The sequence below is a fragment of the Cygnus olor genome, chromosome 4 (genome assembly GCF_009769625.2).
Source record: "Cygnus olor isolate bCygOlo1 chromosome 4, bCygOlo1.pri.v2, whole genome shotgun sequence".
Lineage (NCBI taxonomy): Eukaryota > Metazoa > Chordata > Aves > Anseriformes > Anatidae > Cygnus > Cygnus olor.
In genome coordinates, this window is record NC_049172.1 from 21909362 (window position 1) to 21934125 (window position 24764).

A 24764-nucleotide genomic window follows, 5' to 3' on the forward strand; every position below is an offset into this window, starting at 1 on the left:
AAAATCTTGGTTACTTTGAAGATATTTCTCTGCTTGCCTGCACTATGTGAAATTCTTACTAAAACAATAAAAGTTCGAAGAATAAAGTAGTCTCCTAAAACTGACCTCATAGATAGATAAATCATTCACCATGGCACATAAGTTATAAAGCACAGACTGCATGACTACTGATTGCTAGACTATTTCATTTTCACATGCTAAATGTGAAGTACAAATGAGAAAAATACATCTTTGGGTTCCTAGGAACAAGCATTCATGAAGTTGAATCCTATTACAAGACAAGCATGCTAAGAAAATGAATTTAAACTGAAACCGAAACTGGTAGTAATAATTAGGAAAAACCAATAATGAACTTAAAAAGCAGGAGTTAAAAAAAGATATGAGGAAAAGTTACAAGGAAAATACCTATGGCTATCAGACTTAAACATAACCAATAAAAATGTAAGAATTATTCAATAAATAGTTTCATTCTGTATTTAGGTTGAAAGCACATGATATACATACTGATGCTAATGAAATCTCTTCCCTGTCAACAGTAACTAGAGATAATGTTTAACACTGTTTTAAACCCATCATTTTAAAATCAGAATGTCAGATAAAATAGAAGAGTTTTGAAATAATTAAATGAAGACTGTTATGGATGAAAATAACAATTTTATTTGCAATATGTGTTGGAATTGACTGGGCTGAACTTTTTAGAGTCCATAGTCAATCAGTTTTCATGCCAGAAAGTAAAATAATCAGATGGATATACTTTTTTTAAGTATGGGCCTGCAACCTGTCAACTGCAGCAGGTAAAGCACTTAAGTTTTACAGGGATTCTCACAGAGCGGAAGGAAGATAACAGCTGGTGTTAGTCAAGATGTTTTTTATCAGAACTAACTCATCGGTTTTTGATATCCTTGCATATTTGATTGGTAAGAGTTGAACTGTGAATCTAGGAGTTTTTAACTTCAGTGAGGCATCTAACTTGATTACGCAGAGAATCTTGGTTACTCAGATAAAGACCATATACACTAATTTTCACAGATATTTAATAGCTAAAATACTGATTGAATGTATTTTAGAATGAGAAAAAGGAGGTCATTATCATGCAAATGGTTTCCAAACTTCTCCTTGCCTCCTTATCTATATTTATTATTTTATAGCAGTGTATAATGGAAAAAGAGACTGATTTAAATGTCAACGAAGTTATGTAACTGATCTAATAATTCTTGACTAATTTTTATAGAATACCCACAAAATACTTTAGAAATAAGACTGCAATGGCTGTCTTTTGCTCTCAATTAAATTGTAATTCTACTTGTAATTCCTGATATTTAAGAACTACTGCAGTTGCAGTAATCAAAAGCTATCTAATGACCAACCTATGGCATTTTAAGTCAATTCACTATGTATCAGATGAAAGTTTGCCAGACGGTCAAGAGAATATCTCAGTTCTCCAACATTTTTCTGATATTCCTTATGCTCAGAAACCCATGACTGTCTGTTTTCTTTACGTACTTCAGCAGAAAGCTCATTCCTTTACCTCTTGCCATTTCAACATTTTAAGTGCCATAAAGATTAAATAACTCAGAGTACGATGATATTTTAAGGAAGAAGTCTTGCAAAATGCAGTTATTTTAAATTGTAGAACTGGATAGATTTCAGAACAATATACCTTAGCTTAGCCTTCTTATTAGCATATGATAAAGAATACTAACATATGATAAAGAATATTTTTGTTAGAAATTTATAATGTAGAATCATTAGAAACTACATCATACTTAGATTTCATTCTTTTTTAATATTTCTTTAAGGCTGAGTTGTAGTATTTTTTCCCAGGGAGAGGATGGCAGAGTAGAAGTACCTCTTTAAAACCCTTTAGAAACAAAGAACATGAAAGTAAGAAAAAATGAATCAAACAATAATGAGCATCGTATGCAGAAGAACTAAACTAATTGTAAAATCAGTTTCATGAGACCATATGAAATAGATTAGCATGAATCAAGACATGTTCGTGTTTGTTGAATAACAACATCTGTAACTCTAGAAAGTAGGAGGGAGAAATGTGGAGGGAGAAAATGAAAAAAAAAAAACAAAACAACAAACATGAACTACAACCAGAAATAAAGAAAAACAAGAGAGGTAGAAAGATGGTTCCCAGGTCTTTTCATCTTTTTACAGCTTTAATATTTAATTGCCTAGATAATTGTGACTGTATTTCCCGCTATAAATATCTTCTCTCCTTCTATCATATCACAATAAATCATTTGATAATGTTTGTCCTTTGTTCAAGCAGCCATTTTGATAACTAATGTGCATTTCTACCCATCGTAAAGTCTTCATTCTACACGAGTGAGATGTGCACACATTGTCCTAACAAGCTCACATTACTGTTAGCTAATGCTATTATAGTGCTTTGAAATCATATTTGGAAAAATGCTCTACAGGACCATTTGACTACTGGGTTTGGCTTTTAGTCTGTTCTGAACTGACAAGGATCAGCCATCACAATCTGTAAAGTATTCCCACTCAGCATACAGAGTGAATTCCAGGTAAGTACCCTCAAGAGTTAATCTCCTCCAGCTTCCAGCTCTTAAAAAGCTTTTCTTGCAAATAGAAAACACGTATCTAAGCTTTACTTGAGCAAAGGTTTCCCAGAATACTGGCAGTTTCTTATATACAGTGGGATGTTTAATTACTGCCTTTTTTTTTTTTTTTTCCTTAACTGAAACCTGCATGATGCCTTGAATTTGGGAAAAAAGGAAATAACGGACATAGCATTTGAGTTGAACAGTAGAAAATCATAGTGGATTACTTAGGAAAAATACTCAACTCTCCTCTCCGACTTAAACCACACAGGAACGTTGCAATTCTAGGACACAATAGAAAATGACATCATGTTTTAAAACATTAACTTTCTCAGTTTTATCTGTATTTTTCTAAAAGTATTAAATGCTCATTTCTTATTCCCAGATGTGTAGCATTTAATTAAACACTCTATCAAAAATCTTAAATTGAAAGAAATAAAAGGTGGTTCGTGCTAAAGACAAAACATACATTTCATAGAAATACGTGTCTCTAGTTGATCTCTTTATTAAGATAGAACAAAGGGAAACATCTAGGTGAGATTTTGATTACTATTCAGATGTTGTATTTCCTTCTACTTTGTTTCCTTCTAAGCTGGAGGAAAATATACATATGCCCTTGTTTAACCTTTACTTTTCCCCTCTATATCATTTTCACAGAAGAGTTGACCAAAATGGAATTTAACAGTCAAGGTAGGAATGTACATCCATTTATATAACATTGTAATGTTTTCCATAATATTCCCTACTCAGCCTAAGTGTTATTCACTTTTTTGACCTCTGATACATTTTAAGCAGATGTCTTCATTGAGCTGTCTACAGCGATGCCTAGATCTTTGTCCTGAGAGGCTCCATCTGATCAGAATCCTCCGGTACATGATGGAGACTAATTCATTCACTGCAGTGTGTGCTGTTTCACACTAAGGGAGGACAAATATCATCAACCACCATTGAACTTATTTTTTCTGGATGTGCTAGTTTCTTTTGGTCTTCCTTACAACTCTCCGTAGCCTTTACTAGTCCACATAAGCTTTAATTAATGGCAAGTACTTCTTCCTCAGTAAACTGATCCCTTCTGTAGGTTTTTAGTAGCAACAGTTCTAGTGCTTATTCTGGAAAAATGTGATTATTAGCTTTCTTCCAGACTTCTCTTTCTTTTGTCATTTTCACTAAGCTTCTGCAAGATAAGATAAGCAAACTAAGAGATTTCCTTTGCATATTTATGTAATTACTCTAAAAAGATTTTTCAAATCCTCTGCAAAGACTGAGAGATCCATGCTGAAACTTCATAGTCAAGTCTACATATTAATAGGGATTTCATTATATATTCTACAAAATTGGCATATATTTCAGTTCTAATCTTCTTATCCCTCATTTTTCATCTGTAAATCTCTTTGCATTGGGAATTCTACACTGCTCCTGTGCTTGGAGAACACCCGAGCATTCTGAGGACAGTACTAGAATGCAAAAACAAGTTACTGGTATTTTGTGCTGAAAAAAACTAATCAAAGAAAGAGTATCTGTAGATAAACCTTTCATTATTATTATATTTCCTTAAATTACATTTTCTGAGGTTCACTTTCTAATGGCCACATATGGACATAGGTTTTGTAATTTTCCTCACTAGTAAAGGCATGGGAAGCATTGACTTGCCAGCACAGAAAAAATATTTGCAAATCTTTGAGAGTATTTAGTGACTGATTTCCACTGGCATCAACAGAATTTAGGTATTTAGATGCAAGACATCCTTTAGAAAAACATAAACTATAACACCCCTCTTACAGTTGAAGTTAATGCAAACTACATATGCTCCATACGTTCTCATATCAGACAATGAATTTAACCAAGTTTCTGAACCTTCTGGATCATTTAGACAATAGATTCCGACATTCTGTATGCAAAATTAACTGGTAGTAACAGATCTCTGGCAACTTTATAAGGTTTCTGTGCTTTTTTTTTTTGTTTCCTTTTGTTTTTTGGGCTATGAAATGACTGCTTGTCTGAGGTTTTTGTTCAGCTGTGCTAGTTTGGACTTCATGTAGGAACTTCTCCACAGTTTAATATCGGGAATTAATCTGACATTGGAAATGATTTAAGAGACATTCTTTCTAATGTCATCTTGGTGATTGTATTAATTATAGTCATATTCAGTGCAGAAGGTTTTTTTTTTTTTTAGAGCTCTTGATGTTATACCTAAGGCAACTTTGCAGCAAAATCAGTCTGTCCAGTAGTTAGTTACAAGTCAAACCCTGTGTCTACCTTCTACCTTCTGCTGTTGTTTGTTGTTGATTTGCATGCTAAAGTTCCAGTAAAATCTACAAATGCAAGGCATAGGGTAGCACTCAGAGAATACTCATAGTAACTGACAAAAAAAAGTGTAAAAAAATACTCAGTAAAACTTGTCACAGGGAATACCAACATAGTCTATCCATATGTGAGCTTCAAGCTCCCATATCAGTTTAGGGAACTGATTTTATGACTATTGGCATGTTAGTGCATGGGGTCTGAATTAATGGCCCGTTGTTTGGTCTTTTACACAGTTTCGTTATTACTTCTTCTAATTTATACCTCTAGTGAGCCCAGGGCCCAAGGAAACTTCAACAGAAATAAATTTATGATTGAAAACCTGCTTTATATGTTTAAATTGAAGAGTAGAAAGCATAGTACTGTATGATTGACACAGTACTACTCTCACAGATGGGGATTTGTTTAGGCTGCTAAGAGGCAATGTAAGTGCATGAAAGCTTTTTTATTAGATTAGAATACCAAATCTGGATTGTCAAAATGGCTGTATATTCCTATTTTTAAATTAATGTATTGTCACTTGAAATAGGATTCATTCATTGATCCCACGCTGTCCAGTTCTGCAATGAATTAAACTAGAGAGGGGAACGGAGAAGATGAGGAGGGCTGAATACAGATAGCTGGCGCTTTTACAGCTAGACTGACTGGGCAAGAGTGCTGGGGAAGAGACACAGCTCTTTTGTAACAAAGGGACCTCAACCCTTCTGTTTTTAAAGAAGGATCCCCCTGGACAGCTATTCTGCAAGTGACCACATCTACACTGAATAAACAGTTTCACAAGAGAAAGACTTCTGTTGAATAGCAGCTTTGCTACTGTACCTTGCTTAAATCTAATTTAAACCACATACATGTGAGACTGCACATTCTCTATACGTTTGAGAAATAGCAAAGGTAATCAGATTGCTATAACTTGTGAAGTTTTATGTTAATGTGAATCCTTCACACCTCAGTAGCTTATAATGTGTAAAAGTACATTACAGACTTAAAGACCAATAATTAGAATTCATTGTTTCACTCCTGATGAAAACTTAAGCCAAATAATTGCAGGACAAACTATATCTTTTGAGGAGTTTTTTGTTATTGATGACAGAAGTTCCCAGCAAGCAAGAAGCTTCATTCCTCCACCAACAAGAAGCCTCATCTCTATGTTAAAATCACTAAAACACCTGCTGCATATGCTTTACTGACCTTGTTATTAGTATTTATCAGTCGCCCTTTATACATTCCAATCACAGCAAACAGCCATTTAATTCTGAACTTTTTTTTTTTAATTTTTTATTTTATCCTTAAATATAAAGGAGCAGTGGTTGCTACATGCTTTGTACTAGAAGTTTGAGAGAGAATCCATTGTGTTTGTGTAAACATTTTTTCTCTTGTTTTTAACTATCAACAACTACGTCAACTAAATATTTGGGAAATTACTAATGAGGACACTTTCTTAAATTATCTTGGTAAAATTCATAGTGAAATTGAAAATAAATAAATCAACATACTGCTGTGAATAACTGATGTGAAAGCTTAGCTAATCTCCAGATTCTAAAGGAACTCGTTAACGTTTGGACAGCTCTACTGATGGCAAGTAGCTTATTATTGTAGGTAATGGCCATCATCTAGATATTATCTGAAATAGCTAAACCACAGTTTATGTCTTTAGGAAGGATACTTAAGCTATGTGAATGAGCACAATGCTGTTTGTTCAAATGGGTATTTATTTAGGCAGCCAAGAGGCAATGCAAGAGGATGAAATGTTCTCTATTAGATTAGAATACCTAGAGAGAATGTCAAAATGGCTTTCCTTACTGAATGTATGTGCCTGTTATTGATTTCAGGTATTGTTATGCTGGGTGATTCGCTCATTAATTTCATACTGTCCAACACCATAAAAACTGGTAAGCTATAATGACTTGTGTTAGAAGACTTTTGAGTTTGGTGTGCACGGAGCCTTTGGGAAAGGAACTTCATTGTAACTCTGACTTCTTACCCACACAAATCATATAGAAGGCCCTCTACTTTCCTAGTAGAAAATTTCAGGTTTATATTGCTACACTAGATTTTAATGCATCTTACCTTTTATTTTTTTTTTTTACTTTCAAAAAAATATTCCTAACAGTTCTTCTGAACATACAAAGAAATTATTTCTCTTTTCTGGATCAACAGATGAAGTTATTATCACTTTATGCTATCTATATACAGTACACAAAGAGACCCAAGAGGCTACACTTCTTCACAGGTTTTCTTCAAGGATTTTCTCTGAGTATCGGTATAAAATTGCAATACTGGAGTAATGACTCTGTTACAAGGGCAAGAATCTGTACACTCTGAAGCTACCTTGCTCTCTACTTCTTAGCTTTTTATTTAAAAATAAAAACAAAACAAAAAAAGTGCCTTTGTTTAACCGGCAGAAAACTATATTGAGAATGTAGCTAGGTGTTTCTGCAAGGAGGAAGACAGGAAGTCTAAGAAACAAAACAGGTACTGGAGACATCAAAGGGAAAATGAAAGGAGAAAAAAATATAATAAGAAAGGTGACACAGTTGAAGAGCAGAAGGCAAATTATTCATCCAATATATGCATAAATAATAACTGTAGATTTTAATGTATGAAATTATCTGAATTTCCAAGCACGATTTTATGTTATGCCTCTTTATTAAGAAATATATTTTCTACAAGCTGTCAGTGCCAATGCAGGCCTGAAATTTGCTCATACTCTCTGTTGTTTTTGTATTTATTAAGAAAAAGAAAAAAAAAAAAAAAAGAAAACACACCATAAATAAAGTGAGGAATTTTAAAAGACCTATATTACTCTACTACACATAATTACGGAAAAAGTCCTTTGGGTCAGATATAGGGCATGTGTAGCCTTATGCACTGAACAAAGATTTAATTTAAACACTAGACACTGCTCTTCCATTATGAAAAATACCACAATGTTCCGTGTCAATAATACAAATGCCAGGAAATCCATTGTGGTGTCGTTGTGTTTAGCCAATGAAGTAAAATAGCAGTGCAGCATTTATTTATGGACATAAACACAAACAAATACATTTTAAAAGTATTAGAAATTAGCACTGTTGAATGCCTGTACGTGTGTGTGAGCTCTGTGTGTATGCACACAGATGTACCAGGTATGTGTAAGGGGAAGATGCGGCGTTTAAAAAAGCCTAACATCTGGTTTCAAGATGAAATGCTAACATTCATGTGCAAACTCTGATTTAATAAAATGACACCAAATAAATATATGGGCATATTTACAAGTCTGCATCTAGATAGAAGCCAGGGTCTAGTTAAATTAGAACTGATTTACTTATTACATCTGCTCTGCTAGGTACCATTAGATATTAAACAAGTCATTATAACATTCTTAAAAATGTGCTAGCAGCAGGTCAGAAGATGTTCACAAATTTCTTACAGATAAAGCCATTCCATGCTGCCTTCATTCTGTTGAAGAGTGAATAGAAATGTTCTTAGGTAGCACAGATAATGAAAGAGCACCCTTTATTTCTCCTCCTTCACTTCACTCCAATGAAGGCAATTCTCTATATGAATAACATAAAATGGTGAATAATAAAAGGCATTAATACTTTAATTTTGAGATGACCACAGTTGTACAGATCTCAATGAAATGTAGAGAACCAATAACTACCATGCTTATGTCATTTATTCTTCTTGTTTACTCACTGTATGGACCAATGGTGTCACGTCATGCTAAACAAATGCAATATATTTTCACTTATTTTATTCAAAATCTTCTATTGTGGCATTCTGAAGAACACTTGAAGCCTGAGCTAGAGAGAGGTAGTTAAAAACAGCAACTGGCTGTCAGTGGTATAGTTTGTCATTGTTCCACAGACAAAAGGCAGACTGTCACAATAAACAGCATTTATTCATTTCAGATTTGTGGCTTGGGGCTGAGGAAGGGGAGGTGTCATTCGTAGTAATTGTAAAACACATAAATGATAATAGTAGTCTGCAAATCATATATCAAAGAAAACAGTGGGAGTTGGCAGTGATGGAAGCAAGAAAATGGATGCTTCCAGCACAACCTAATTTACAGCTCTTTAAAAAAAATATATATTTTCTTTCATAACAGTGAAATAGAATGTTTTGTATTAACTGCTTGTGTGGTGGGTAGGCAGGCCTGGACATCTAAATTATGACTTTAATGACTTATTTCAAATAAACCGCTGAGCAGCTTTCTAAACATCATTACACTGTATTCAGCCGTTGTCACTTTTATTAACTTAATTTCACTAATTAAAAAACAATTAATACTGATATTGATGTCACCTCCTCTAGACCTTTTGTTTAAAAGCTGCAGCTTTTTAAAGACATTACACTGCTCTGTGAAAATACTCTGTACTGCTCTTTTAGTATCGGATGCTTCCTTTACTCTAATCAAATGCTTCTATCTGTTTTCTCAGAATGGCTCTCCAATGCCTCATCTTAAATTTTAGGTAATAATTTCATGGATAGAAATATAAATCAGATGTTACTCTTGTTGAGGTTGGTATTAACACTTTTGAATTTGAGAGAAATTTTTGAGGCAACCTTTGCCCTCTTTCTTTCTTGTAAACCCATCTTGATTTATGAGGTGGATGTCCTAGCTCAGTGACACATATTAACCATGTTATGCCATCCACTTGCCAACCCTTTTGGGGTCTGAAAAATCTGGGAATAGATGTGAGAGGAAAAGACACTGGCATTTGAAATGGTGTCCTAAAAGGCGACTTCTAATTTACTAGTCCTTGGTGAAAGTCCCACTTCGTCTCATAACCACCCCCAATGCTGTCCAGAACACTGGTAATATTTATTAGAGAGCAACCTCTTCTGACATACCCAGAAAAGACAGATGGATCTGAGTTTTTCTCTGGCGAACCACACAATGCTCACCAGATGGAAACAACGCTCCCCATATAGTTTCTCAGGCATTTTTGCCTACAAATCCTTTTCTCCCAGCATGTCTCAACTCCTATCAGGAACAAGGGCATTAAAGGGCTGAGGAAAGGACAGTTATGTCCAAGAAACTGAACTCATATTTCAGCATGGATCACCCTTGCATTGAAAGACTGGAGTGTCATATCAGTATTTCAACTGGTAAATGTTATCACAGCTGCTACTGTTTTTGGTATAACGGAGAAACACAATTCAGGGGCTGCCAGGAGGCAACATGCCCAGCAGTGTGAGGGAAGTACACTGAAGAAGGGATGCACATGACCAGATCCAAGACAAGTATTGGTGATTCTTGCCTTAATGAGACAAGACTTTTCTTAATTCATTTTAAAATTCAAACAAAGGTCTCTGGGTAGTCCCGGAGGGCTGACTTTGAGCTGTTCAGGACACTGGTTGGCAGAGTCCCTTGGGAGGAGGTTCTGAAGGGCAGAGGAGTCCAGGAAGGCTGGGCACTCTTCAAGAAGGAAATCTTAATGGCTCAGGAGCGGTCTGTCCCCACGTGCCCAAGGACGAGCAGGTGCGGAAGAAGACCGGCCTGGCTGAACAGAGAGTTGTGGCTCGAGCTTAGGAGAAAAGGAGGGTTTATAATCTTTGGAAAAGAGGGCGGGCTACTCAAGAGGACTATAAGGATGTTGCGAGGCTGTGCAGGGATAAAATTAGAAAGGCCAAAGCTCATCTGGAGCTCAATCTGGCTACTGCCGTTAAAGATAACAAAAAAGTTTTTACAAATACATCAACACAAAAAGGAGGACTAAGGAGAATCTCCATCCTTTACTGGGTGCAGGGGGAAACTTAGTTACAAAAGATGAGGAAAAGGCTGAGGTACTCAATGCCTTCTTTGCCTCAGTCTTTAGCGGCAAGACCAGTTGTTCTCTGGATACCTGGTACTCTGAGCTGGTGGAAGGGGATGGGGAGCAGGATGTGGCCCTCACTATCCACGAGGAAATGGTTGGCAACCTGCTACAGCACTTGGATGTACGCAAGTCGATGGGGCCGGATGGGATCCACCCGAGGGTACTGAGAGAACTGGCGGAGGAGCTGGCCAAGCCGCTTTCCATCATTTATTGGCAGTCCTGGCTATCAGGAGAGGTCCCAGTCGACTGGCGGCTAGCAAATGTGACGCCCATCTACAAGAAGGGCCGGAGGGTAGACCCGGGGAACTATAGGCCTGTTAGTTTGACCTCAGTGCCAGGGAAGCTCATGGAGCAGATTGTCTTGAGTGTCATCATGCGGCACTTACAGGGCAACCAGGCGATCAGGCCCAGTCAGCATGGGTTTATGAAAGGCAGGTCCTGCTTGATGAACTTGATCTCCTTCTATGACAAAGTGACACGCTAGTGGATGAGGGAAAGGCTGTGGATGTGGTCTACCTTGACTTCAGTAAGGCTTTGACACTGTTTCCCACAACATTCTCCTCAAGAAACTGGCTGCTCGTGGCTTGGACTGGCGTACACTTTGTTGGGTTAAAAACTGGCTGGATGGCCGGGCCCAAAGAGTTGTGGTGAATGGAGTCAAATCCAGTTGGAGGCCGGTTACTAGTGGAGTCCCCAGGGCTCAGTGCTAGGGGCCGGTCCTCTTTAATATCTTTATCGATGACCTGGACGAGGGGATCGAGTGCACCCTCAGTAAGTTTGCAGATGACACCAAGTTAGGTGCGTGCGTCGATCTGCCCGAGGGAAGGAAGGCTCTGCAGGAGGATCTGGATAGGCTGGACCGATGGGCTGAGGTCAACTGTATGAAGTTCAACAAGGCCAAGTGCCGGGTCCTGCACCTGGGGCGCAGCAACCCCGAGCAGCGCTACAGGCTGGGAGATGAGTGGTTGGAAAGCTGCCTGGCAGAGAAGGACCTGGGAATACTGGTTGATAGGCAGCTGAATATGAGCCAGCAGTGTGCTCAGGTGGCCAAGAAGGCCAACAGCATTCTGGCTTGTATAAGAAGCAGCGTGGCCAGCAGGTCTAGGGAGGTGATTGTCCCCCTGTACTCGGCTCTGGTGAGGCCGCACCTCGAGTACTGTGCTCAGTTTTGGGCCCCTCGCTACAAGAAGGACATGGAGGTGCTCGGAGAGAGTCCAGAGAAGGGCGACAAGGCTGGCGTGGGGTCTGGAGAACAAGTCTTACGAGAAGCGGCTGAGGGAGCTGGGGTTGTTTAGCCTGGAGAAGAGGAGGCTCAGGGGAGACCTCATCGCTCTCTATAGGTACCTTAAAGGAGGCTGTAGAGAGTTGGGGTTGGTCTATTCTCCCACGTGCCTGGTGACAGGACGAGGGGGAATGGGCTCACGTTTGCACCAGGGGAGGTTTAGGTTGGATAGTAGGAAGAACTTCTGTACTGAAAGGGTTGTTAGGCATTGGAATGGGCTGCCCAGGGAAGTGGTTGAATCGCCATCCCTGGAGGTCTTTAAAAGACGTTTAGATGTAGTCCTTAGTGATATGGTTTAGTGGAGGTTTTGTTAGTGTTAGGACAGAGGTTGGACTAGTTGATCTTGGAGGTCTCTTCCAACCTAGACGATTCTGTGATTCTGTGATTCTGTGACGTGTGAATATACGTGAAAATGGGGCATGTAAAGCTTTACATGTCTAATGTCTAGAGGTAGCAGAAATAGAAAAAAACAAACAAAAAAGCATGCCCCCCACAAAATCTTCAAACACTCATTGCTAACCATATTCTTAAGGAAGACTGGTACAATTAAAAAAAATAGCATTTTATGGTTAAAATAAGCTCTGAACAGAAAAACTGGGGACTAATTTTAAATAAAGAAGTATGAAAGGAGGGGATTAGTCCTGCTGAAAGAGACATTTTCAATGCAACCTCCGCTACGTTGCTGTAACCTTTAATTCTTTAACTATCCAGAGCTAAGTGAGACAATTCCACCCAAGCTTATTGCTAGTAGCAACACACTGCAACTTGAGAATTTCAAGGCAGAGTTTGTTCAGAATTACTTATTACTTACATTACTTATGTGAGAGCAGTAAGAAATGTAAGTATAACTCTTATTTAGTTAAAAGGGAAGTATATTAGAATAATGAAACAATGTTACCTATATTGTCTCTATTCATTTCATAGAGGTTATTTTGAATTTTTTTTTCCAGGCCCCTTCTACTGTTTTTATTGGTTTAAATATAAACATATAGGTTCACACTACTGCTCTTCTTTGTGTTTGGAATGCTGCTGAAATTCAGTTTAAAATATACGGAAAAAAAAATCACAGTATGCCACTCCCTTATGTAGACTACGAAGATATTTAGATTTCTTCTTCTGTAAATCTTCCTGCCCTACTGTGTTACAAAAGTCTGGAATGCTATACTTGAAAAAGAATGAAATTTGGGGTGCATTTTCTTGGTTAGCTTTGCCTTTTAAGGAATCTGCTCAAAATTGTAAGTTTGCTGTTTCGAATGTCTCCATACAGTCCCTTTCATTCAGGAATTAAAACTTGTATGATACCTCTGAATATATGTGATTTTATCCTGGGCTCAGTCGAGTACATGGTTTTCATAGTATCCTGTAAGTAGTCATTCAGAGTGACAAAAGCATGCAGTCCCTAAAAAGCAATGACAGCCTTCATTCTAATTACATGAGAATGCCAGCTTTCTCAAAACTGGGCAGATTTCACATAACAGGAACAGCTAAGCACAGCATCGCTCATAAACTATGCTCATGGCCAGCACAAGACATTGAACAGTCACTCATGTAACAACACAATCACTGCAGTTAATGCATGTCACTACTTACCTGAGGGAAAATTTTTAAACTAAAATTTGCATGGTCTATTTCAAACTTCCCTGAGCTGAATATCTAGCTTTTAGCTTTTGAGCAGGAGTTCTGACAGTAGCAGTGCTCGCAGCAAACTGCCACTGTCGTTTGTTCTGCTTCAGTGCTGTTTGACTGTCACAGCCTGTCATGTGGGAAGAAAGCACCACATCTAACCCCCTGTGACAACGTTTAATCACCCTATTACTCCTACTGGCTGTTCAGGCCACCTTGAGGTGTACAGCACACAGTCAGAGAGTGTAAAAAAACAACTTGCTTTATAAATGAAAAGGCCTTAAAATCTGGCTTGATCTGATCAATTGGCTTAAATGTGGTTAAAAGAAACTAGAAATATTAGCTAAATAATATAAATTCAATGCCTGACATCACTTTTAAATTGTCAGATCCTTTGCGTTGTTAGAAATATTAAAATCTTTATTTTTCTCCAAGATTGCCTTTTTATGGATTCCAGGTATTCACATTCCGAATTTCTTGTATTTCTTTCTAAAAAATCTTTGGTATAATATGGACGCATATGCAAATAAGTCATGTTTGGGTTCATTTGTTTACACCAAAATCAAGTGATAGAAGTAAATGCTGTACAATGGTATACCTGCCCACCTGTTAATGCTGGGTCAAAGGGTAAGGGAAGAATGCTTGTAAAAAAGCCATGTACAAGGAAAATGTCAACCGTAAGCCTTTCCGCTACAATCAACACCCATAAAATAAAACTACACACATATCTGATCCATCTAATGAAACCGCGTATGAATTAGTAACTTTGCTGTTCCATATGAGAACCTGTGTCTTCATGCTACTTTTAGCATGCTAGCTTCATGCTGTATTTTTTGAAACTGCTGTTCATGTTCTACTTAAAGTCTGAAGGGCACATGAGTCAACTCTTAGAGTCCTTTTGCTTACAGCCAGTTACACATCCTTTTTCAGCAGCCCAGACAGAACACACACAAAATCACATCTTGCACATAACAAATCGGTTTGCTTGAGCTGGTCCTATTAATTCCAAGGCCTGATCACTAGGACAAAAAATTGATTTCAATATGAAAACATATTAACCCGCCGTGAGTTTAGCTTCAGCACAGTAATCTAGTATTATTGTTTTAATTACTCCAGCAGGCTAATCTTAATGCAATGATAAAAGATGTTAGCATGAAACTTTACAATGAGATATTTTCTTGTGCTTGTGATATCATTAACACCAGTGCCATTTAAATTGATCTGTATTGTAAATATCACATCTGCTTTGCATGGACTAGGCAGAACACAAGTGTATCCTGACAGCAGATAGCTTCGTGGGTCAATAATGTAGCACAAGAATTTATATCCTTATACTACTGTTCGAGCCCAGTTCTGAAAACATTTACATAGATGTCCATCCTGTAGAACCAGCACTTGATATGCACTAAGTGGCCTGTATGAGAATACAGGGTCCAGAACTTAAAAAAAAACCATCCTGCTTCCATCATGTGTCTGAAAAGGTCCTGCAAAATACGGGCGATATTTTTTTTAAGAAATGGAAAAAAAACACTGCTATCAATACTCCTTTATATTTTGATAAAATGAGCTATTTCATTTTCTTTTCTAACAAGTGATTTCAGGTGAAATAAAACAATCTTGCAACAGAGCATTTTAAAACTTGCAAAAAGCATGCAACTATGTGTGAATGGGTGGAAAGTACATTACATAAGGATTTTAAATTTTCGTGAAGATTTAATCTAACAGGAAGCTAGATCAGTTGTACATTTTCAGATATAAACACACTTATCCGTGTTTCTTCGAGCCAGCTTAGAAAAGGAAGGAAGGAAGGAAGGGAGGAAGGGAGGGAGGAAGGGAGGGAGGAAGGGAGGAAGGGAGGAAGAAAAAACAAGCAACAATGGTCAAGTTGACAGTGAAGTTCCAGTGCTCCATCAAAATTGTTTCTGAATGACCAAATGCAAAAGACCCTTGTCTTGCCTCAAGGGTTTATAGCACTTATGGCAGTTTGTACCACTCACCCATGTCCAATTCTAACTTCTGTTCTTACTCCCCCAGTGAAGAAAAGCTTTGCCATCTGATACTCTAATTTAGATTAACATTAGCAGAGGGTTACAGATTTTCTATTATTAAAGACAAAGGAATTAGTGTCTTCTTATATCTATCAAACAATTGTGAGATCTCATCTAGAAATCTCAATTATAGTTACCTAACCAGGTGTAGACATTTACGTGTGAGTTGTTGCAGCCAACCTATTGCTAGAACACCGCGTGTGTCAGTACTAATTTACAGAAGAATGGAAGGCCAGTTTGTCAGCTAAAGGTTACACCACACATTCTCCTTCACACCTTCTGTCCACATAATTTGACATGATGATCTGCCTTCCCCCAGTTTGCTTATCAGGTCTGGATGGCAATAAAGGACAACCCGAAATATACTGTCCTGTCCCCCCAAAAATAAGTTTATGGAATTTGAATACTGGACCACCTATAAAAGAAATCTGTTTTATTGAGTTGTCCAGTTATGTAGAACAGTGTCATTAATTTTTGTAAATCACAAGGAAAGAATACATTTGGTCTTTTTTTTTTTTTTTTTTTCCACACAAGGTGTGATATCTACAATAAGACAGATAATATTCCAAAACTTTTGGCTTCACTTTATCTTTTTAAATAACCCTGCACAATATTCTAGGCAAGGATATTGATATGAATCTTTGGATATGAATCATAATAGCAGATTTTCACATCAGGTATTTGATTCCATCTCTGAACTCTGAAGCTTCTGCGGTGTGAGTGGCAGCAGGAAATGGCTTTCGAACTCTTCCTAACAGATGGAATAAAATCTGCCAGGTTATTAAATTACTACACAACTATTTTTAGTTTCCATTTCTAAATCCTTTTCTTCTTTTGTCGCATAATATGTCATTGCTAATCAAATCTCAAAAGCACTTCTATTTGAAAAACTGAGAAGTCTCAACTGGCAGTTTATTATCCTTTGCCCTGAACATTTTTTATTACTGCTTTATTTTTCTGCAAAAGTTATGGAGTATTTACACAAATTGTGTATTACAAAAATGGAGAAAGTTAGTAAAAACATCAAACAGTTTGTAGGAGTTACAGGCATTAAAATGTTTTAGTGATGAATAATCTAGTGTGAACACATATCTAGACTGCAGTCTCAGATTAAAGACAACTGTTTGCTCAAAGCTAACTACTAGAAATGCCCTCCTAATCACTATGAAATCGAACGCAAATTCATCAGCTGACTGTGGCAAACCATATCAGAAGCACGGTACATTTTATTTTAGATGAATTGTGCCTAGAAAGAAGAGGAAGCTACTTAACCCTTGTGAAAATTAAACCAATTGTTTCCTCCTGTGAACTCTTGTCATAGTGACAGACTTTCTTAGGGTACAAAGAATCCTTTGAAGATAAATTTGCTTCAAGTGTTATGGAAAAAAATGTCTCTTTTCATGCACCGACCTAAATGCTAACTTTCTTCTTACACAAGATCTACTGCTACAGCTACACTACTGTACAGATGAGATGATGTAAGAAAGTATTAAACAATATTTGTTAGTATAACCACAGTAAAAATTGCAACACTGAAAGGAAGTATATTAATTGTTGTGTGATTAAGTCAACTGGCAAATTATGATTTACTTAAGGACACAAACTTCAATCAACTAAGGAGTGAAAAGCAACTTGCAAATTGATCCCATATCTGATTTCCAGTAGTGAATTAGACAATAGTCATCTTCAGATTGAACAGGAAGATGCAACTGAAAAAAAAAAAACAAAACACAACTGTGGAATGCAGGGAGAGATTTAGATTGGAGTTGTACTGTATTGCTGAGCTGGGGCTTCTGGAACCTGTATTGCTTTTGTGGCAATGATGTAAATCAATGGTAACTAGTGAAAAAACCCTCATTTTGATACAGTTCTGTGAATCTCACAAGGGAGAAGAACGTTTTTTGAGACCACTGACTTGACAGATGCTGCTCAGAAAACAAACAAATAAATGTATCAATAAATGAAGTTTTCAATTTCTCTCAAAAATCAACTTGTACACACATCTCAATTAAGGCACGGAATCCACTGAACCTTTTCCAGTCAGACGTGTTAACTGTGAAATAACTGCAAAACGGACAATATGCATGATGTCTTAGTAGAGGTAAACATCATGCATTAGAAAAGTCAACTACATGCATTTTGATACCCAAATATATATGTATATATAATATATACATTATGATTCCATGATTACAGATATATGTATGTATGCAATATATAGTAAGGAAAAGGAAGAAAAATTATCAGAACTCATATCTTTTTTCAATATTTCCTGCTAGTTATGGTGTCTATGACTTTATGCTTTGTAGCAGAGAATATAATATATATATTATATATATAATATAATATAATATATATTTATATATATTATATATTTATATATTATATATAATATATATAATATCTATATATAATATATATAAATATAACTATAAATATAATATTATATATATATATATATATATATATATATATAATATATATTATATATATATTATATAATTTGTCCTCCTCCTATTGACTTCTACTCTGATGTTCAGGAGAAAAAAAAATCATAGAAAAATTCAGTATGTATTTTTCAACAGTTAGTCTGAGAGATGAATTGAAGGGCTTTATAAATGAGGTGTCTTCAGAAAAGGTGCCAATAAGGAAGAATGGGAAGAGAAAATTATGCTTCAAAAGGTAAAGAGATAATAACAAAGCCTCCACTAAACACAAAGCTTCCAGGAAAAGAGGAGTTCACAATGCTCTGACTTTAATTACCGTACATTAGTTCTGTCCAGTGAAAAGAAAGATATAGAACATTTGTTCCCAATTCCTCAGGGCTGGTTCTCTTCTGTTATTTTAGGAAAGATGATATCTTAATAGCATCCTTCACATCTCAGCAACAGTACGTTTTGGAGTTAAAATTGTCATCCTAAGTACAATAAAATATAGAAAAATCTCTCTTTTCCAAAATAATACTGGCAACAAAATATTTATCAGGGGTATAACTATGTATAGAAAAAAATTATAATTCGTAATTGTTTATAATTTAAAAGGTATATTTTACAATGATTGCAAGATGATATTGCATTGTTTAAATTACAGCATAATAATTCATTCCTGCAGCATTCAGTGGCACTAGTCCTTTGGCCTCTTGCCTAACAATACACTAGACAAGAATTATTACATTGTAATTTCACACCCTGTCATGCCTTATTGCTTAATTAAAGCATAACCCTTCATGACACGACAAGCAATTTGACTGTTACCATAATAGATTATTATCCCACCTAACATATTTTAGTTTTACAACACATTCTTTTTTAACATGCACTGAAAACTATCAGAACAAATGCACATATGCTTCCTTCTTTATCTGTAAAGTGTGAAGAATACATACAGGACAAGTAGGTAAGAACACAAAAGTTGTATTTTTGTTAGAGTTGTTCCTTTAATAAACTGTTAGGGTATTTTTTTTACTTCATTTAGCTTCAGCAGTTCATCATTGAAAAGACACTAGGATTCAAATCTCTGATTAGCTGGCTGCCTACATATTGTCATACTGCTTGACTACCTAAATGGTAATTTATATATAAAACATATACAATGAGACTTAGATTATAGTGTCTTTAAAAGTTCAGGACAAGGTAGCTGGCAGTTTAATTTTGTTGCAATATAGCAATTGCTATTCTATATTCAACATTAACTAATTCATGAATCATACTTTTCAGGAAATACTCCTTGAATTTCTCTCTGTGATGTTTCTTATACTGACAACTGATAATATAGAAAGGTTACCAATTGATATTAAAACGTATTTGATTATTAGCTGATATTCCAGTTTTGTAATAGTTAATGGAGAAACTCACTGACGTAAGCCGAAAAAACTCATCCACCAGGTGAAACAGAAAATGTGTTACTAGCCATGAAAAACATGCTTTCGACATTCCAGCTTACAATATAATTATTTCAGTTAATATTCATTATTTTATTAATTCCTTCACACTGTCTGAAAGTGTGAGATACAACAAGCAATTTGGCTATTAATAATCCTTTACTTTTGGCAACTACCAACTCAAAATTAAAATATGCAGCCATGGAACTCCGAAATTTTGTGGTGAACAAAAGCCTGGACTTCTTGAGAAGACATAAAGGCAAAGCATACAAAAAAAATTAATACAGAAATTATGTATATCATACATGATAGATATGCTACAAGTTTCATATAATACCAAGGTGCAATTAATGAGGTTGCCATGAACTCTGTATGTCTGCAAGGTGACTGGGTTGTCCCGGAACTCTCTGCTGTAACTATAAAATGTCTATGATGTGACTGTGATATAACTGAAACAGCTGCCGTCTTTGATCATATGCTGGCAGTTTATGTACAGATGCAGAATGTGTAATAAGGGCACACTTTATTACCTTGACTGATGTTCTGTTATTTTACTGTTCCAAAAGCCAAAGGAGACTAGGCTCTACCATGTTATCCTGAGAATAATTTATTGTTGCAACTATTCAAAATGAAATACCTATCATTAACGTCTAATTCATTATCATCAGCAAGAGGTATACATTGTTCTCGGTTGATTTTGACATTTGCTATGATCTTTAAAGCTGGTGCTATAGCTAGAATTATTCTTTTGAATTAGCACGAAATACATTTTAACTACCGTTTAAAACACTTGCCAACATTCTGAATGTATGCTTATGTTTCCTGGTAATAAATATTTCGGCAGATACAGTCTAGTGAAACTCAGAGTGAGCTATTGCAGTTTGATCGAGTATAAAATACATGAATTCTGATGGCATGATAATGAAGTTGGTCCCTGCCAGATTAGGGTCTGTATTACACTGTAGAGAAGCAGAGAGCAGGACACCTCCAGTTTTGTGACACTGTGCCCAAGTTTCATCTTGGCTTTCCTTCAGACAGTTCACACATTTTGTTCCTACTGAACTGTTCAGGTTTTATATGACTCAACTTTCTTGAAGCAAGCGAATTAGAGTGCATATTCTTTCCAACTGACCAGCAATAAAGAGAAAAACATAGTGAATACCTAGGTGTTACTGGCTCCATACATGCGATATGGAATTACAACACAGCTTACAGGTAAACACAAAAAATTGTAGTCTGTTACTTTGTCCAAAGAGTTATGTCACAAAGAAGATGAAATAACAACAAACTTTTTTTTCCAGAGGTGTTAACCTAAAAATGTTCTGTGGAGTTGGGATTACATAGAAATTAGTGACAGTGTTGAAATTCTCAAAAAAGATCTGCTTCTATCTCTGTACTCTTAACTCTGTATTTAAATTTTGTTTCATTTTTACCTCACATTTTTACAGGAAAAAGTATAAACAACCTGAACTCTAGGTCACTCTGCTACCATATTTCCAATTTGTTTTCTTCTGCAGTCTTTCACAGGAAATATACATTTTTATAACCTTGTTGGAGACAAGGGAGATGTTACAAAAATCAATGTACTCCTTTAATAGAACTTCTCTCTGTCCAGCACCTGCCCTATTCAATCCTGGGTTTAGTTTTCCTTTCAGTTCATTTCTCTATAACCTTTGTGCTGCAGCTGGGGAGCAAATAGCTGTAACTACAACAAAAAGGAGGGAAACTGTAAGGAACAGATGACTGATGCCTAGTGGACAATGCCCCCCCCCCGCCCTTTTTTGTTTGTTTTTTTTGCCTGAAGACCAAATAACCTTTCCTTCTTTCCTTCTTTTCTCAACACCAGCACGTGCAGTTTGGACAATTCCAGCAATACTTGGTTTCATCCCAACCTCTCGACACAGAAGCAGAGAGATCCAGCAGACTTCGCCGGGCTCCATTATTCACTGGGGTGCTGTTTAGATTGAAGGGTATAAGGAGGTGTTTCAGCTTTGTTTGTCTGCAGTGTGGTGTATATTACTGCTGATTATCTTCTTTAAGAAAGGCAATAGAAGGAAAGTTTTGTCTGTTCTTTACTACAACTACACGACATCTTCTAGAAGGTGAATTATTTCCCTCAGATCAATTATGTATGCTCATGGGGAAATTGACGTAATTCACCTGCATCCAAGGCAGGAAAACAGGAAATAGAAAATAAGGCAGAGCAAGCAGGGAGGTGCTAAGGAGTGGGGACTCTTGAGATGAACAGGTTGCAAACTCACAGCCACCGCCTCTGAGGAATGGGATGCAAGAGACTTTCCCAAAGAACTCAGAAGAGACTGTATTGTTTGTCCTAGCTGAAAAAGTCAGTGGCAGTACCTGGACAGAGAAGAACGAACTGACCTACGAGGACAAAGTACAGCATAAGGAGATTGACTTACAAACCCTCTCTATTAGTCCTTTTCTGAATCTTCTCTATTTTAAAGTAATTCACTGTGCTAATTTGTGTTCAGCTAAAACATTTTAACCAGAACATTCAGGGTCTCATCAGACCTTAACCTGCGGATAAAGCGAATTACAAAAGAAATATACAGTCAGGAGTTTCTACTGTGACCACGCATAGTGGAGCCAAAGGGTGTTTTGAAAGACTGGGAAGAATGTTACTGCTTTTCTCGCAGTCTTTTTCCTAACAGCGTTAGGTTTCACTACAACCTGTCACCATTTAGAGATTGTTTTTCCCTACACTTTGCAGGTCTTGCTTTGCTGTTGTTTCTAAAAACACAAACTTAAATGGAGGTCTTTGTTCACCACCTCAAAACTATAAAGTTTCCAAACATCCGAGAGTTTGGCACGCAGCTATTTGATATTTCTTCTGTGGGAAGCATAGATTAAATTACCCTCGCGGTTTTCTGAGCAGGCCAAGTTTCAAACATCTCAATTAGAAGTCAAACAGCCCCCCAGACAACATCTGTTTACATTATTTTTTTTCCACACATCTATTCACTTTTCATCTAGGTACAAACAGCCATATCTGTTTCTATTCCAGAGTTAAAGATAAGTCAATAGTATTTAATCTTCTCCAGTACGGGTATTCATCAAGGAACTGCAATTCCTTAACTCTTAAAACACAGCACATGAACTGAACTGTAGGCTTGTCTTTAGAATCCTAAAATATTATCTCTAAAATAATTTAAATATTTTACACACCTGAATGTTTTCATTCCCATTTCTAGAAAAGAGTATAGAAGCCAGGTAAATGTAAACTATAAACACTGAAAGTGGACAGATTTCTTTCTAGAAAATTGATATCTATTTCAAGAGTTCACATTTCACTGAACTTTGTTATAAGTCATCATAAACGCATATTATAAATAAGGAACTAATAAGTTCATTTGATACTGTTCAACTTATCCAGACATTCAGGCAAAAAAATCAGCCAAAAGCTGATTCCAGAGACCAAATGAACTGTCATTATACCCTGAATTACTGTTTAAACCCTAGAGAAATCTTTCTGTAGGCATATGTCTGGCCTCATTTCCAATTTTTTCGTTGATTGCTAATACTTCATATATGCCATTTACAATTTAAATCCTCTACCAAATATCTCTCTGATATATTCTAGCACCTTTTATTGGTTCCTTTCCATCCACCATGTTCTCATCAGTACATTTTTGTTTCAATGGACTTCAGCTCAGAAGTCATTATTCAATAACCTCAGTGACTTCATCTTAACCGATTCCAGAATAACAGGGTTAAATTAAATGCTAAGTAAGGTTCATTATTACAGTACTGCATTGAACATGGAAATAAATGATTGCTTGATAAATACTATAAAATCTCTATTTCAGAGTGTGGGTCAAAATTAAAAGAACATTTACAGATAAAACACCACTCATATGCAGCTAAGTATCTTGCTTTAATACCAAAGAACTTTGATTTATAAAGTACGCATTTAAGATCCCCGAAAGTGTTGCCCGCTGACTTATAAGGTATTCTTGCTTTTCAGTAGTGAATACTGTGTGATTATTCAAGTGTACATGACTGAATTAAAAATGCTCATTTTTATTGTAAAGCAAATGTTACATCTAAACACTGAAGAGAGGAGTTGACACCCATATAATAAATGTTCAATAGCTCTGCAAGGTTTTCCCCCTCAGGAAAATACAGATGACAGCAAAATATCTTCCTTACAGTGGTCTGTTCACCTACCTTTTCTGATGAGTTGGCTGCAGAAAAATGTAGAATGGAAAGCTCAATTAGTGTAATTTATGTATCCTTGGATGTCAATCATTACTGGTGAGAGGTGGGACTTTCAGGATCTCTATGCATTAATTAAGAGCTCATCTCAGCAGAGTAGTCTTTTCACCTAAGGACCAAAAATAAGTTTTAATTAGAGTCTGGAAGACAGTGTGTCATATACATACAAAACTAGTTTCTTTAGTGAAAAAATGAAAGTAATGGGACATTATTAGTAACAATGGAAAGGGCACAAATCTCTGCTTGTACTTAAGTTCAGATATAAAAGTATTTCTAGTATATATGAGTCTGCCTGAAATACTAGACAAATTCTGAAATGTTACGTGGACACCACTCAAATTTCAGCCAGGTTGTATGAATGCCAACATTAGTAGTAGGTCCCTGTCGAATTATTGATGCTGTGCTGATGTTGAGGAGGGTTATTACGCAGCTGACGTTAGACTATATTTCTCTCTCTTAGCCAGTTTTCTGTTCAAAGCTGTCTTCTGACTGCAGGTGCACAGGGGAAAACAATGCAAGCTCAGTAAAAGGGGGTGAAGGGACTTGTACGATGCATCACGTTCATTCACTGAGTAATACAATACGTAGGCAGGTGTTGGCTGGCCTTCGACACGTCAAGGCCAGGAGAGGTTAATAACTAGCTGGGGTAACTGGTGTCAGCTGCCTTAGAGAGCTTTGCTTGTGGAATGACTTGTCTGAGGATCAAATATAATCAAATACTCTGCCTAGGACTCACTAGGGAAATAATATAAATAATTGATTATATCATTTATAAATTAAGGGAAAGAAAACAAATTTTAAAAGCTGGTCTGGAAAATAAACATGTCGGCTAATAACTCAGGTGTGAAAAGGGATAAATTTAGAGAGGAAACAAGCTTATATTCTAGAGAACAAGAAGAACCTTGTTTGTCAATGGCTGAAATAAGAAATAGTATGAACTAATAAAATACAGATAGTCTACTCTAGGAAGGATTAGAGAGAAAAAAATAAAATGTCAAACTACATTATGGAAAAAGA

The 24764-nt window shown here is 36.4% G+C and overlaps 1 protein-coding gene across 1 annotated transcript in view; it reads right to left on the reverse strand.

Moving 5' to 3' along the window:
- The window catches only part of TENM3 (teneurin transmembrane protein 3), a 1331063-nt gene that overhangs the window by 576709 nt on the left and 729590 nt on the right, over positions 1-24764 (reverse strand). The window contains 1 exon segment of the mRNA XM_040554455.1: positions 23700-23856. The gene's annotated coding sequence lies outside the window, so the exon portion shown is untranslated.